Source organism: Lycorma delicatula, chromosome 1, assembly GCF_047948215.1.
Source record: "Lycorma delicatula isolate Av1 chromosome 1, ASM4794821v1, whole genome shotgun sequence".
Taxonomy (NCBI): Eukaryota; Metazoa; Arthropoda; class Insecta; order Hemiptera; family Fulgoridae; genus Lycorma; species Lycorma delicatula.
Window position 1 is genome coordinate 239,003,175 of NC_134455.1, and position 10,662 is coordinate 239,013,836.

Below are 10,662 nucleotides of genomic sequence, written 5' to 3' on the forward strand. Positions count from 1 at the left end.
ATACGGCCTGTGTCTATACGGCAGAACTTACTGCCATACAGCAAGCTCTTCGCTACACAGAACACTATTGCGAAGAGAGAGTGCTAATATGTTCCGATTCTTTAAGTGCACTTGTTGCAATTCGGAACAAGAACACTAAGGATGTCCTAATTGCAAACATCCTGTCAATTTTATACGTTCTAAATCAACGAGGACAGCGATGCGTATTTTTATGGACTCCAGGGCATGCTGGTATTACAGGTAATGAAAGCGCAGACGAAGCTGCCAGAAAGGCAACAGTCTGCGATGATTTGTTTGCATTTCCTGTAAGAGTGGCAGATGTTAAAAACTATCTAACTAACATAGTAAGAAACAAGTGGAATACTGATTGGAGGAGTTTAAATACAAAATTAAACTCAGTGAAAATTTCTCCATATAAATGGAAAAGAGACGTGAAGTTGACTCGCCGTGAACAAGTAGCTGTGACCAGACCTAGAATCGGTCACACGCGATTAACAAATTCATATTTGTTAACCGGCGAAGAGAGACCAATGTGCGGTGTTTGTAATAAAACACTTACAATTAAGCATCTAATAGAAGAGTATACAATATATGAGTACCTCAGAAAGAGGTTCCGGCTAAGAAATGACATTGCTGCTGATCTGGATAATGGAAATGAAGAAAAGATAGTTGCTTATTTACACGCCAGTGTAAATAAGTCTATAAAAGTGGAAAAACTTAAATCTGTGTTAAAGAATCTCTTAGAGGTAGTTTTATATACATAAAGGAGTCTCGAAGCGTGGCACGTATAGTGACGGGAGGTAGCCCTCTTGTCTAGGCCACCTTGGCTCGTCTGCATTCAAGAGCAGTGAGTCGGGGTGTGTCCCCTCAAGGGTGGACTGAGGGCGTGAGGCTATGGGTGGGCGCAATGCATGCCTGTAGCCTGTTTATAGGGTGTGTCAACTGCCACGGCATCCTGGCGCGACTGATATACTGCTTAACGGCGGTTCTGGTCGTCCGGAGGGTGCTAAAATTAACAAATAAACGAGACAGATAGAAGGAGATAATGGTATTGTATAGACTTGTATTTTTAATTTCATGTTCTTTGAGAATTTTATCTCAAATTTTAAGATCGGGGCCCTTCACACCCCGTAAGTGTTGTTTTGTTGTTGTTTGTGTCTTAATGTTTTTGTGTAGTTTGTGCTTTTAAATAAAATGTAAGGGCCCTTTACACCCTTGCATATGACGACCCTGATGGTGATACTAACCTCTTTTAAAGAATGTGACGAGGGCTAATGACCCTAGCAGTCGATGCCCGTAAAAAAAAAAAAAAAAAAAAATAATAAGACTATAATGAAGTTATGAAAAAAACACGTTTGAAATGTTTTATAATCTATTAAGAAAATATATTCAAAATTTCATACATCACTTTTCCTATTAACTGTAAACTGGTAAGTTAAATTCTTTATTCTTATTTTAAATCTCTAACAAACTGACTTGATTTTCAGCTTTGTCCAGCAATATCGGGATCCTTCATTGAAAAATTTACATAATTTAAAACGGTTAAAAAACAGTCTGGAAATTATCAACATTGATTTTATAAATACACGGGTTTTATTGGTAGTTTTGTTAACATTTTTTAACAATATCTTAGGCTTTATATAATTTTGATAAATAATCTAATTGTTGTTTATTACTCAAATTTCCTGCATAAATTCGATGTATTTTGTAATTCGTAATATTTGAAAGAAACTAAAATATAATCAATTATTATAAAATATAGATTTTTAATTGTTAAGATAGATTATTATTTATTTATTTTATAATTAATTTTAAAATTCCCCCAAAAAATGTTTCATTTTAAGTGTAAAAGGAATCGACGTTTACAGCTAAGCCATGAACTTATTGAGAATTTGGTATCTGCATGAATTCTATGAGGTGGAAGCTTTATTACGTATTTTTTGAAATTAATAAGCTGTAAATTTTCGACTGATTTTAATTTTTAATTAATTTTTTAAATTTATTCATAATTCCCTGCTAAAATCATTATTGCCAAATTACTGCTAAAATTTCATTTTTCCTCCTTATTTATTAATTTTTATACTTTAAATGTTGTTTTGAAGGATACTTTGACAAGATTTATTCTAAATTCTTTTCTTCATTTTTTAGACATTTATTTCTTAATTTAATATTAGTAAAATATTATTTAAAAATGGGTAAGGAAAAAAGGTATTTGTTATAAAATTTAATTAGTAATATTAAAATAAAATAAATTAAAATGGATGATTACATAGCGGTAGATTATTAACGATGATATTTGTAGTTTTACAATAATAAAAAGGATAAATAGATATGTTTTATTTATTAAAAATGTATGTCACAGATCAAGTGACGTATAATACCTTGATTATGGTGATATATTCTTTGATCAAAATAATACAATTAGAAAGAACTGTATTAAGGAATAGTAACGAAAATTAAAACAGTATAGATAAAAAAATAATCGTAAAAAAATGCTTTTTGTAACGTCAAATATCTGTCAACTGAAGTTTTGAATGAACAGAATAATCATACTCAGTGTCAAAATACAAGATGATTAAAATTAAAAACTGTTCTGTATTTAAAAAATAGTAATCGAAAAAATCACTTAGAATGTTTAAAACAGTAAATCTACAGAACAAAAGAATAACATCAGTGTAAAACAATATTCAGAAAGCGTAACAATGCATCTCGATATCTGAAATTGAAATAGACGTATTCCAAACGATTTATTTTATATAGGTGATGAGGAAAGACAGTATTTCATTTTACATCAGCGAATAGGATTCAATTTAGATTGAGATTTAGAATAGGATTTAGATGAAACCTCAATCAACGATGTCACATTTACATTACTATTTTTCACCTTTCTTTGTACATCGTCTGTAAACAAATTCTCAATCCTTTAGGACAAAAAAAAAAAAACAGAAATGATCAATATCTTAATATGTACAAATATTCCTGGGAATAGTCTAAGACTTCGGTACAACTCTCTTTTAGACGTGTAAATTTCACCTATAGACTAGTCTTCATGATAAGAATAACTATTTTTATCACAGTTTAATTTGTAAGTAATTTGAGTTACCTTTTGTGTAAAAAGTCTTTTCTTTATTAATCTTCTTCGACAGGAAGTGTATTTTTAAATTAATTATTATAAGTACTTTATATTGTACTAGATAATACAAATTTTTTGGTGATCTGAATAAGACAGGATCGGAAAAAAAAACAAATCACATTCATTTTTATTAATTAAGAAAGAAAACATTCCCCGAGTTCGGAATGAATACTACCCTTAACATGTAGATAGGTAGATCGTATTACCGACCACACTTTCTCGTAGGTGAATGAAAATTACGGTCATGAGACTTTGTCCTGAACCGGAATATTATGGTTTCAAGTTTTTAAAGCAAGCACCGAATCGGTTTTTTAAACCTAATAAATAAAATCAAAGTATATCATTATTTCCCAAAAAGAAAAATTAAGTAAAAAAGCTATCGATGAGATAAAACAATTTTTTCTGTTAATTCAAAGAATACGATATACACAATGATTTACTGAGCACTTTTTTAATATGTACAACATATTAGCTATAGATAATTAGCATAACTATAACGTACAATACTGAACTCGTTAAGCGGTTTCTAAAAACATAGTGCTGCATTAATAAAACTCTTTTTAGCGATATTATATTTATTTTTTTTTGTGTCATCGTGGAACTAACACTCATATTTACAACGTGTCAAAATACAAGCTAAATATTCGAACGATGTAAAAATATACATACATCCCAGACGACACGTGTCAGATGTAAACTTTGTTGTAACTTTGATAGTAGATAAATAAATGTTTTACATATGTATAAAATACATACATATTTATATATTTTATATATATTTTTCCAGGACCAGATTAATGTAGGTCTATCAGTTGTTCGATAAAACAGTTTGTCACATATCAACCTAGGACTTAAACTTGGCGGTAAATTGTTTACAAATTTACTGGCAGGAATTTCAATAATTTAACTACGTAACAGAATAATAGAATTTAATTTAAATGAAAAACCCATTAAATATATAAAATTCTCATTTAACGATTTTATTATGAATAAGTAAATGTTTACTATTAATTTTCAACAGAAAAGCACATAATTATATATATTTATTTTTCAGTAAGAAATGAGGGAAAATTACAGATTCTCATGAGGGGAATCAAACAAAACTACTTGTAACGTTATTAGCGTTTCAGAACAGATCTATTTTGTTATCTGCGGTCCTCTTTCTGTAGAAGACAGCAGGACGGCCATCACATCAGCAATAAAATAGAAACATTATTAAAGCCAAATTATTAGTCGGTATTGGTTTTTAAGGCTTAATAATACATTATATCAGAAAGAGACAGTAAAAACAATTTCCAATTTAACGGTAACCTTGTTAGATGCTATTAATTTTACGTTTGTCTCATATGTTTTCATACTTTCTGAAATGTTCCTAATAGCGAATAATTCTAAAATTTCAAGAACATTGATTATCGAAATAGATAATATATATATAAATCTTGTGGACGATATCTTGGATAATTTATTACTGTCAGCGTGTAACGTAGTGAACGTTTTTTTAAATTTAATAATGTAGGAAGACATGTTTTTAATTAACTTATAAACAATCTTTCCTGTACTACTCGTTAAAAAAAATAGATAATCGCGGTATTCTTGTACTCAGAATGCGGATTTAAAGTCGGTTGATATAATTTTAATTAATTTTTTATTGACGAATAAATTTCTTTTTTTTTAAGGAACAGTCAATAATGGCTAATAAGTAGGGAACATTTTTACACTTTTTTTTTATACACTTTACCTGAGGGTGAAACCACAGAACATTGATTAGATAACAATAACTCCAAAAAAATAAAGAAAAGAACAATTTTCCCGTTACTGTTTGAAAAAAATTTAAAAAAATTCCGCAGAAAAATTATGATTTAATCAGTAAATCGGTTATATTAGCGCCCACTTATATTTACGGTAAAGGTGATCATTTCAACTTCACTGATGAACTAACAGTATATTAAATCTGCTCAATACTGCATCACATCTACTTATTTAACGATTATTTATTTTTTTATGGTTTTTTTAATGTATAGATAAACAGTATCGCTAACTGATGGCGCTAGCCATAAATTTATCAAATAAGAGTCGTATTTTTTGTTGTTAGTCCAAAAGCTGATTTGACTGATCCGTAAGTGATATTAGCTGCTGTGCAGTGGATTGGGCAACACCAGATGCCACCGTCAACAAAAATTTGAATTTTAATCAGTTCGTAAAGCATCTACTGCTGACCCATGACGAATCAGATAGATAAAAACGACAAAATTAATAAATCTCTACCGCACTTTGACTAACAACAATGAGATAGCCAGAGAACTTAAAAAGTATATATATCTTAAGAAATACATACAATCCGTTCTATAAATATCAGAAAAGCACGCAAACATATTTAGAGTTCGGATGGTAGACATTGCATCAGATAGTGAACGGTGGAATACCGGCCTTCACAAAAGTGATTCCGCCCGACTCTGGCTCACTACCGACCGTCATCTCATTATTATTGTCGCACCTAGACTAAATAGTACTTGTGTGATAATTTTTCACTTTGATTCCTATGTAGATATCAGAAATTGGATTTAATTACTAATAAAATATATATAACTTGTTATTAATAATTACAAAATAAAATAATAATAACAATAATATATAATTAAGTAAAATAAATAATTTTGCAAGATGCGAAAGTCTTTTCAGTCATCAGTCATTTGCACGTTTGATGTTATTCTCCTTCCTTTTTATTCTGCGCTAGTCTTTTAACTTCCTCGTGTTTAACTATACTCTATACCTTCAGTCATATGTTGTATCTGTTCCTAATTCTGCCTACTCATTCCTCTCTTACCGAATTAACTTAACCTGAATATCTTAATTATATCCCACCGACTTAACCGTATCTTTACAAGTTCTGGCCAGAAATTACTGTCTTCTCCTACTCTTAAAAAGTTTCATTTACGCAAACGAAAAAGAAAAATTCAATAAAATATTTAATCATTAACTAGATTGTAGCGATTGTGAAAAAATATGAATAATTCGTATTCTGTCCCGCCCTTCTCCACAACCGATCAAACGGCTGTGTCTGCCTTAATGAATTTAATTTTTGGCTTTCCAATCTAAAATTATTGAATAGTATTGAACTTATTAATCAAAATTTAACATTGAAAAACAATTTTTTTTCATGTCTACATTCAACGTAAACTTTCGAGAATGAAAGATATCACTTCTTATCTGCTAATCGTTATCGTTAGTAGATAAATTACAGTTCTAATACTTCAGGCTAGTACGAGTACAACATTTTATAAAACAACTTACAAACCTAAGATAGTTAATATGCACGTAACTTTGTTCAAACATTTCCCTCTACTACCAAATTTTGAATATGTAATTGACAACATTTTAAGAAAACTTATGATATTAGAAATAAAGACCTGCGTTTATAATTTCCTCTGCAACGAATCCCGGAAAATTGATAATTTAAGGGATAAGTTCAGAGAAAATCCTTACTTAAAACGAACAGTTTATTCAAAACTGCTATAAAGTTATTTTCTATTGTTTTTAACAGTTCACTGAACAATGCCGGGCCGTGATGGTTTTCTTATTGCATAAATTACAGGTTCCGGATAAGATTCGACACTATCCCCACCGGAAACAACAATAAGGTATAAATCTAATGTTAATATTTTACGATAGTTATTATGAATACTGTGTTCAAAATTAATTATAGGCTTAAAAGATGGCCTCTCTTATGAAACGTGATTAAAACCCGTTCTCTGCTTTTTTGGTAAAACTTAAAATAGGTAGAATAAAAAACTGATTCTCTATTAAGAACAATAAACGCAAACGGTATTCACAATAATTTTATATGATGATTTATTTCTTCAATTTCGATAATAGAAAATTTATAAAATTCTGTAATAATTCAATCAATTCACATAAATAATGTCAATTGGATATAATATCAGATATTTTGCACTTTAATCTCATTTTCCATTCGTCTGGGATTACGCAGGAGAATTCATGCAAAATTCTATAGATAATGCACAAAGTATGTAGATAATGAGAATTACGAGTCTTATCAAACCCGATGATGCGGAATTTCAGTTACTGATGGAATGGCTGTTATAAAAAAACTAAAATCATGAAATAATTTCTAATATCAATATATTTACCAACGGTCAGTAAAATAACCGTAAGACTGTACAAAAATAAGGAATATTGGTTGAAAAAACGATTCGTGTTGTAAAATGATACGATTTCTAAAAATTCCATCATACTTTTTTTAAAAGTACTCGGATAGAAATTCGTAAACTAACACCAGGAATCATTTAAGCGCTCTATTTAGAGAATCATTAAATAAAAAATTAGCATTCGATTAGAGAAGAAAAAATTTTATTTAAAGCGATTTAATACATGAAATTATTTTGTTACTGACTGAATATAAGAAAAAAAGAAGACTAGAATAAAATTATGTTTATTTGAGTATTAACGAAAAAATTACCTTTAAAAATCTTTACGAAGTTTTTCTGTGATCTGAAATATTTTATAATTATAAAATTTTGTAAAAGAATTTTCGGAAGTTCAACGGGTCAAAAAAAACATGTTAACTCAACATTATGATTTGATCAGATTACGAATCTAAAGAAAGTAATGATAAATTTCTTTCTTTTCCAAGTGATGTTAAAACGAGTAACATGCACCAAAATTTGTATTTTTTAAAAGCATAAAATACATAACAAATTTTCTGTGAATATTACAGAAATACTTTCTCATGACAGAACCGTACGGATATAAAAACAAACTTGAAATAGAGAGAACCAACAACACACTTTTCATTCAATGTACTATAGTACTGATTTTTGTTTATATCTAACTTGAATTATATGTATACTGTAAGCATTCGATCAGTGTTAGCAACATAATAATACAAATATATTAAATATAAATATATTTCCAAGGATAAATTTTTTTCCTAAACCACTTTGAAAAAATTTTGATGCGTTCGACGTCAATATTTAAAGTTAGGCGAAATTTTGTATATGAACATAACGACGTTTAAATTACAAACTAGAAGTTACATTATATTCATTACCTCTCAGAAATAAGATTTTATTCGCATGAGAAAGAAAACGAAGACGCCGAATATAAAGCCATTTTCTTCAGTTCATTTCGGTGCGAAAAGTAAGTCCAAAAAGTTTATTTGTTCTTAAACAGCTTACTTTTCCGATACGGAAATATACTCTCTCAGATTACGAATAAACATAAGGTAATGCCAAAAGCAACAAGTGTGAATCGATACTTTAATATTGCATCCCTTAATACAAATTTTAGAATATATAATGTTGATAATTACGGGTAATAAATTTTTTTATTATTGGTAGCTTATGTAGTTATTATTGACCGTACAATGGATGTGACTTGAGGAAAAGAATGCGATGACAATCAGCTGTAACAGAAAGCTCAGACAAGAGGTTAAAAAGCCTATAACAACACCATTGTATGATTTGATTATAAACGGTAACTGATATAAGTGTTATTGATCTGTCTTTATTCAGTTTCAGACAGCATTTTAAATGTAAGTTAGTGCAGAGATATTCTCAATTATCGGTTAACTCTGCAAACTAAATTCCTGATACGTTTTTTAAGAGTATTCCAAAAACAAAAATTTAAATAATAGTACGCTTATATAAATTATAGTAATTTGCATAAATAAAAGTTATTTTAAACATCAACATCTTTTTAAATATTTATCTATAAAAGATTAAATTAATTTTCTCTCTTTTTTACAACAGCTTTGGTATACAAAAATAATGTTATAACTTACCTCCCTGGCGCTTCAGAAACCAAAAATAATTTTCAGTTGAGAGGGTAAAATAAAACTTTTTCCTATGAAACAATGAATTCGGAGCAGTTAAAAACTCGGCAAAACAATATTCAGCCTACACAAACAGGAGCGAGAAGCTAGACTCCTGCATGAAGTGTCTATCTGCGCGGTAAATTCCAATACAAACTGCCGTGACACACGTAGCGTCGAGCTAAAAAGACATGCGCAGTGTTAAAACTACTGTTTAAACATACACGTGATAACGTTCAACACTACCGCGAGCAAACAGCTGAACGGTGATTACTATGCAGCATAATATTGTAATATTCTACAAAAACATTTAGTGACATAAGAGTTATCATTTCATTCATATTAATGTAAGGTATCACAATAACAGCTGGTCACGGATGAAAGGGAAACAGGGTTACCAGCGAAATATACCTTCGATGTTGTAGACGTTAGTAACCCCACAGTCTACCAACGTACTTCTTTAGTTATTTGAATATTAACGGTTGTTAGGGGAAAAATATTAACGTAATCATATTACTGAATAGAGTCTTACCTAAGCATTTGAATTGCAATTTTTCTCATTTTACTGCTCCCATGTTCATTTAACAAAATAAATTAAGTATGCATGTATTAAAAGTACATATGGCCTTGTTTCAGCATGAGAAAACATATCTTACATAAGAAGTATTTGTTTTATAAGAACAGTTACAAAAATGATCCTCAAAAATCACACAGTAAAATGTAAAACTTTTTTAACATTTTTACTCACTTTTTAATGTAATCTAGAACAAAATCACTTCAAGGAAGAGAAATTTATTTTACAGTAAAATAGTACAATAATTCTGACAATACTAATTGTATTGTAATAATTAATATTTTTATTTAAAAATAAACTTTGACAGAGGTTAAATAATAAGCTTAAGTAAAGTAATATTTTTTAAAATGATTTTTCAATATCACTGATTTTATTTTTTTCTTGAAAGAATATAATATTATTTATTAGAACCTGTTTAATCATGTTTAACTGAATTATTATTTATTTGAATTGTTTTCATGAAAGGTAATTTGTCACATCTAAAGGTGTGTTGTATTCCTTTTAAAAATATTGGAATTTGAGCTTGAGCATAGTTATCAATCATACTAAGAACATGCACAGTATTAAAACTACTGTTTAAACATACACGTGATAACGTTCAACATTCAGCAAACAGCTGAATGGTGATTACTATGCAGCATAGTATTGTAATATTCTACAAAAACATTTAGTGACATAAGAGTGTAAAAAAATTGATATAATAATTTAAAGGCAATTGGACTTGGAACAGGCACACTGTCTATATCATGAATTGAAGATTATAATGAATTTCATAAAATAACACTGACTTATAATTCCAAAAAAATATGAGGTCCATTGTTAGTGAACAGTGTTTAGAAATTTTTAAATTCCTGTGAAGATTTACAGAGAAATCCTTCCTTTACATTATCGTTCTTATTCTCCTTTATCATTGATGCCTTATGATAACCTATTCATTAAAATCTTCAGCTCTCAATTTTTCCATTAGCCAGTTAAGAGAAGTTGATTTTTGATTCAGAGATATTTAATAATCACTATGCTGAGTTTTAAAGAATATTTGATTATTCTTCCATTTGTTGGTCTCTTACAATTAAATGTTCTCTCAAAATCATGCATGTATAATTTATGTTATAATTCTTTCAGTCA

At 29.2% G+C, this 10,662-nt stretch overlaps 1 protein-coding gene across 1 annotated transcript in view; it reads right to left on the reverse strand.

Annotated features, from left to right (window-relative positions):
- LOC142329797 (dual 3',5'-cyclic-AMP and -GMP phosphodiesterase 11-like) overlaps positions 1-9,174 on the reverse strand; it is a 623,752-nt gene extending 614,578 nt beyond the window's left edge. Inside the window, exon 1 of the mRNA XM_075374625.1 lies at positions 8,934-9,174. The gene's annotated coding sequence lies outside the window, so the exon portion shown is untranslated. The remainder of the gene's footprint in view (positions 1-8,933) is intronic.
- Between the last annotated feature and the right edge of the window lie 1,488 nt (positions 9,175-10,662).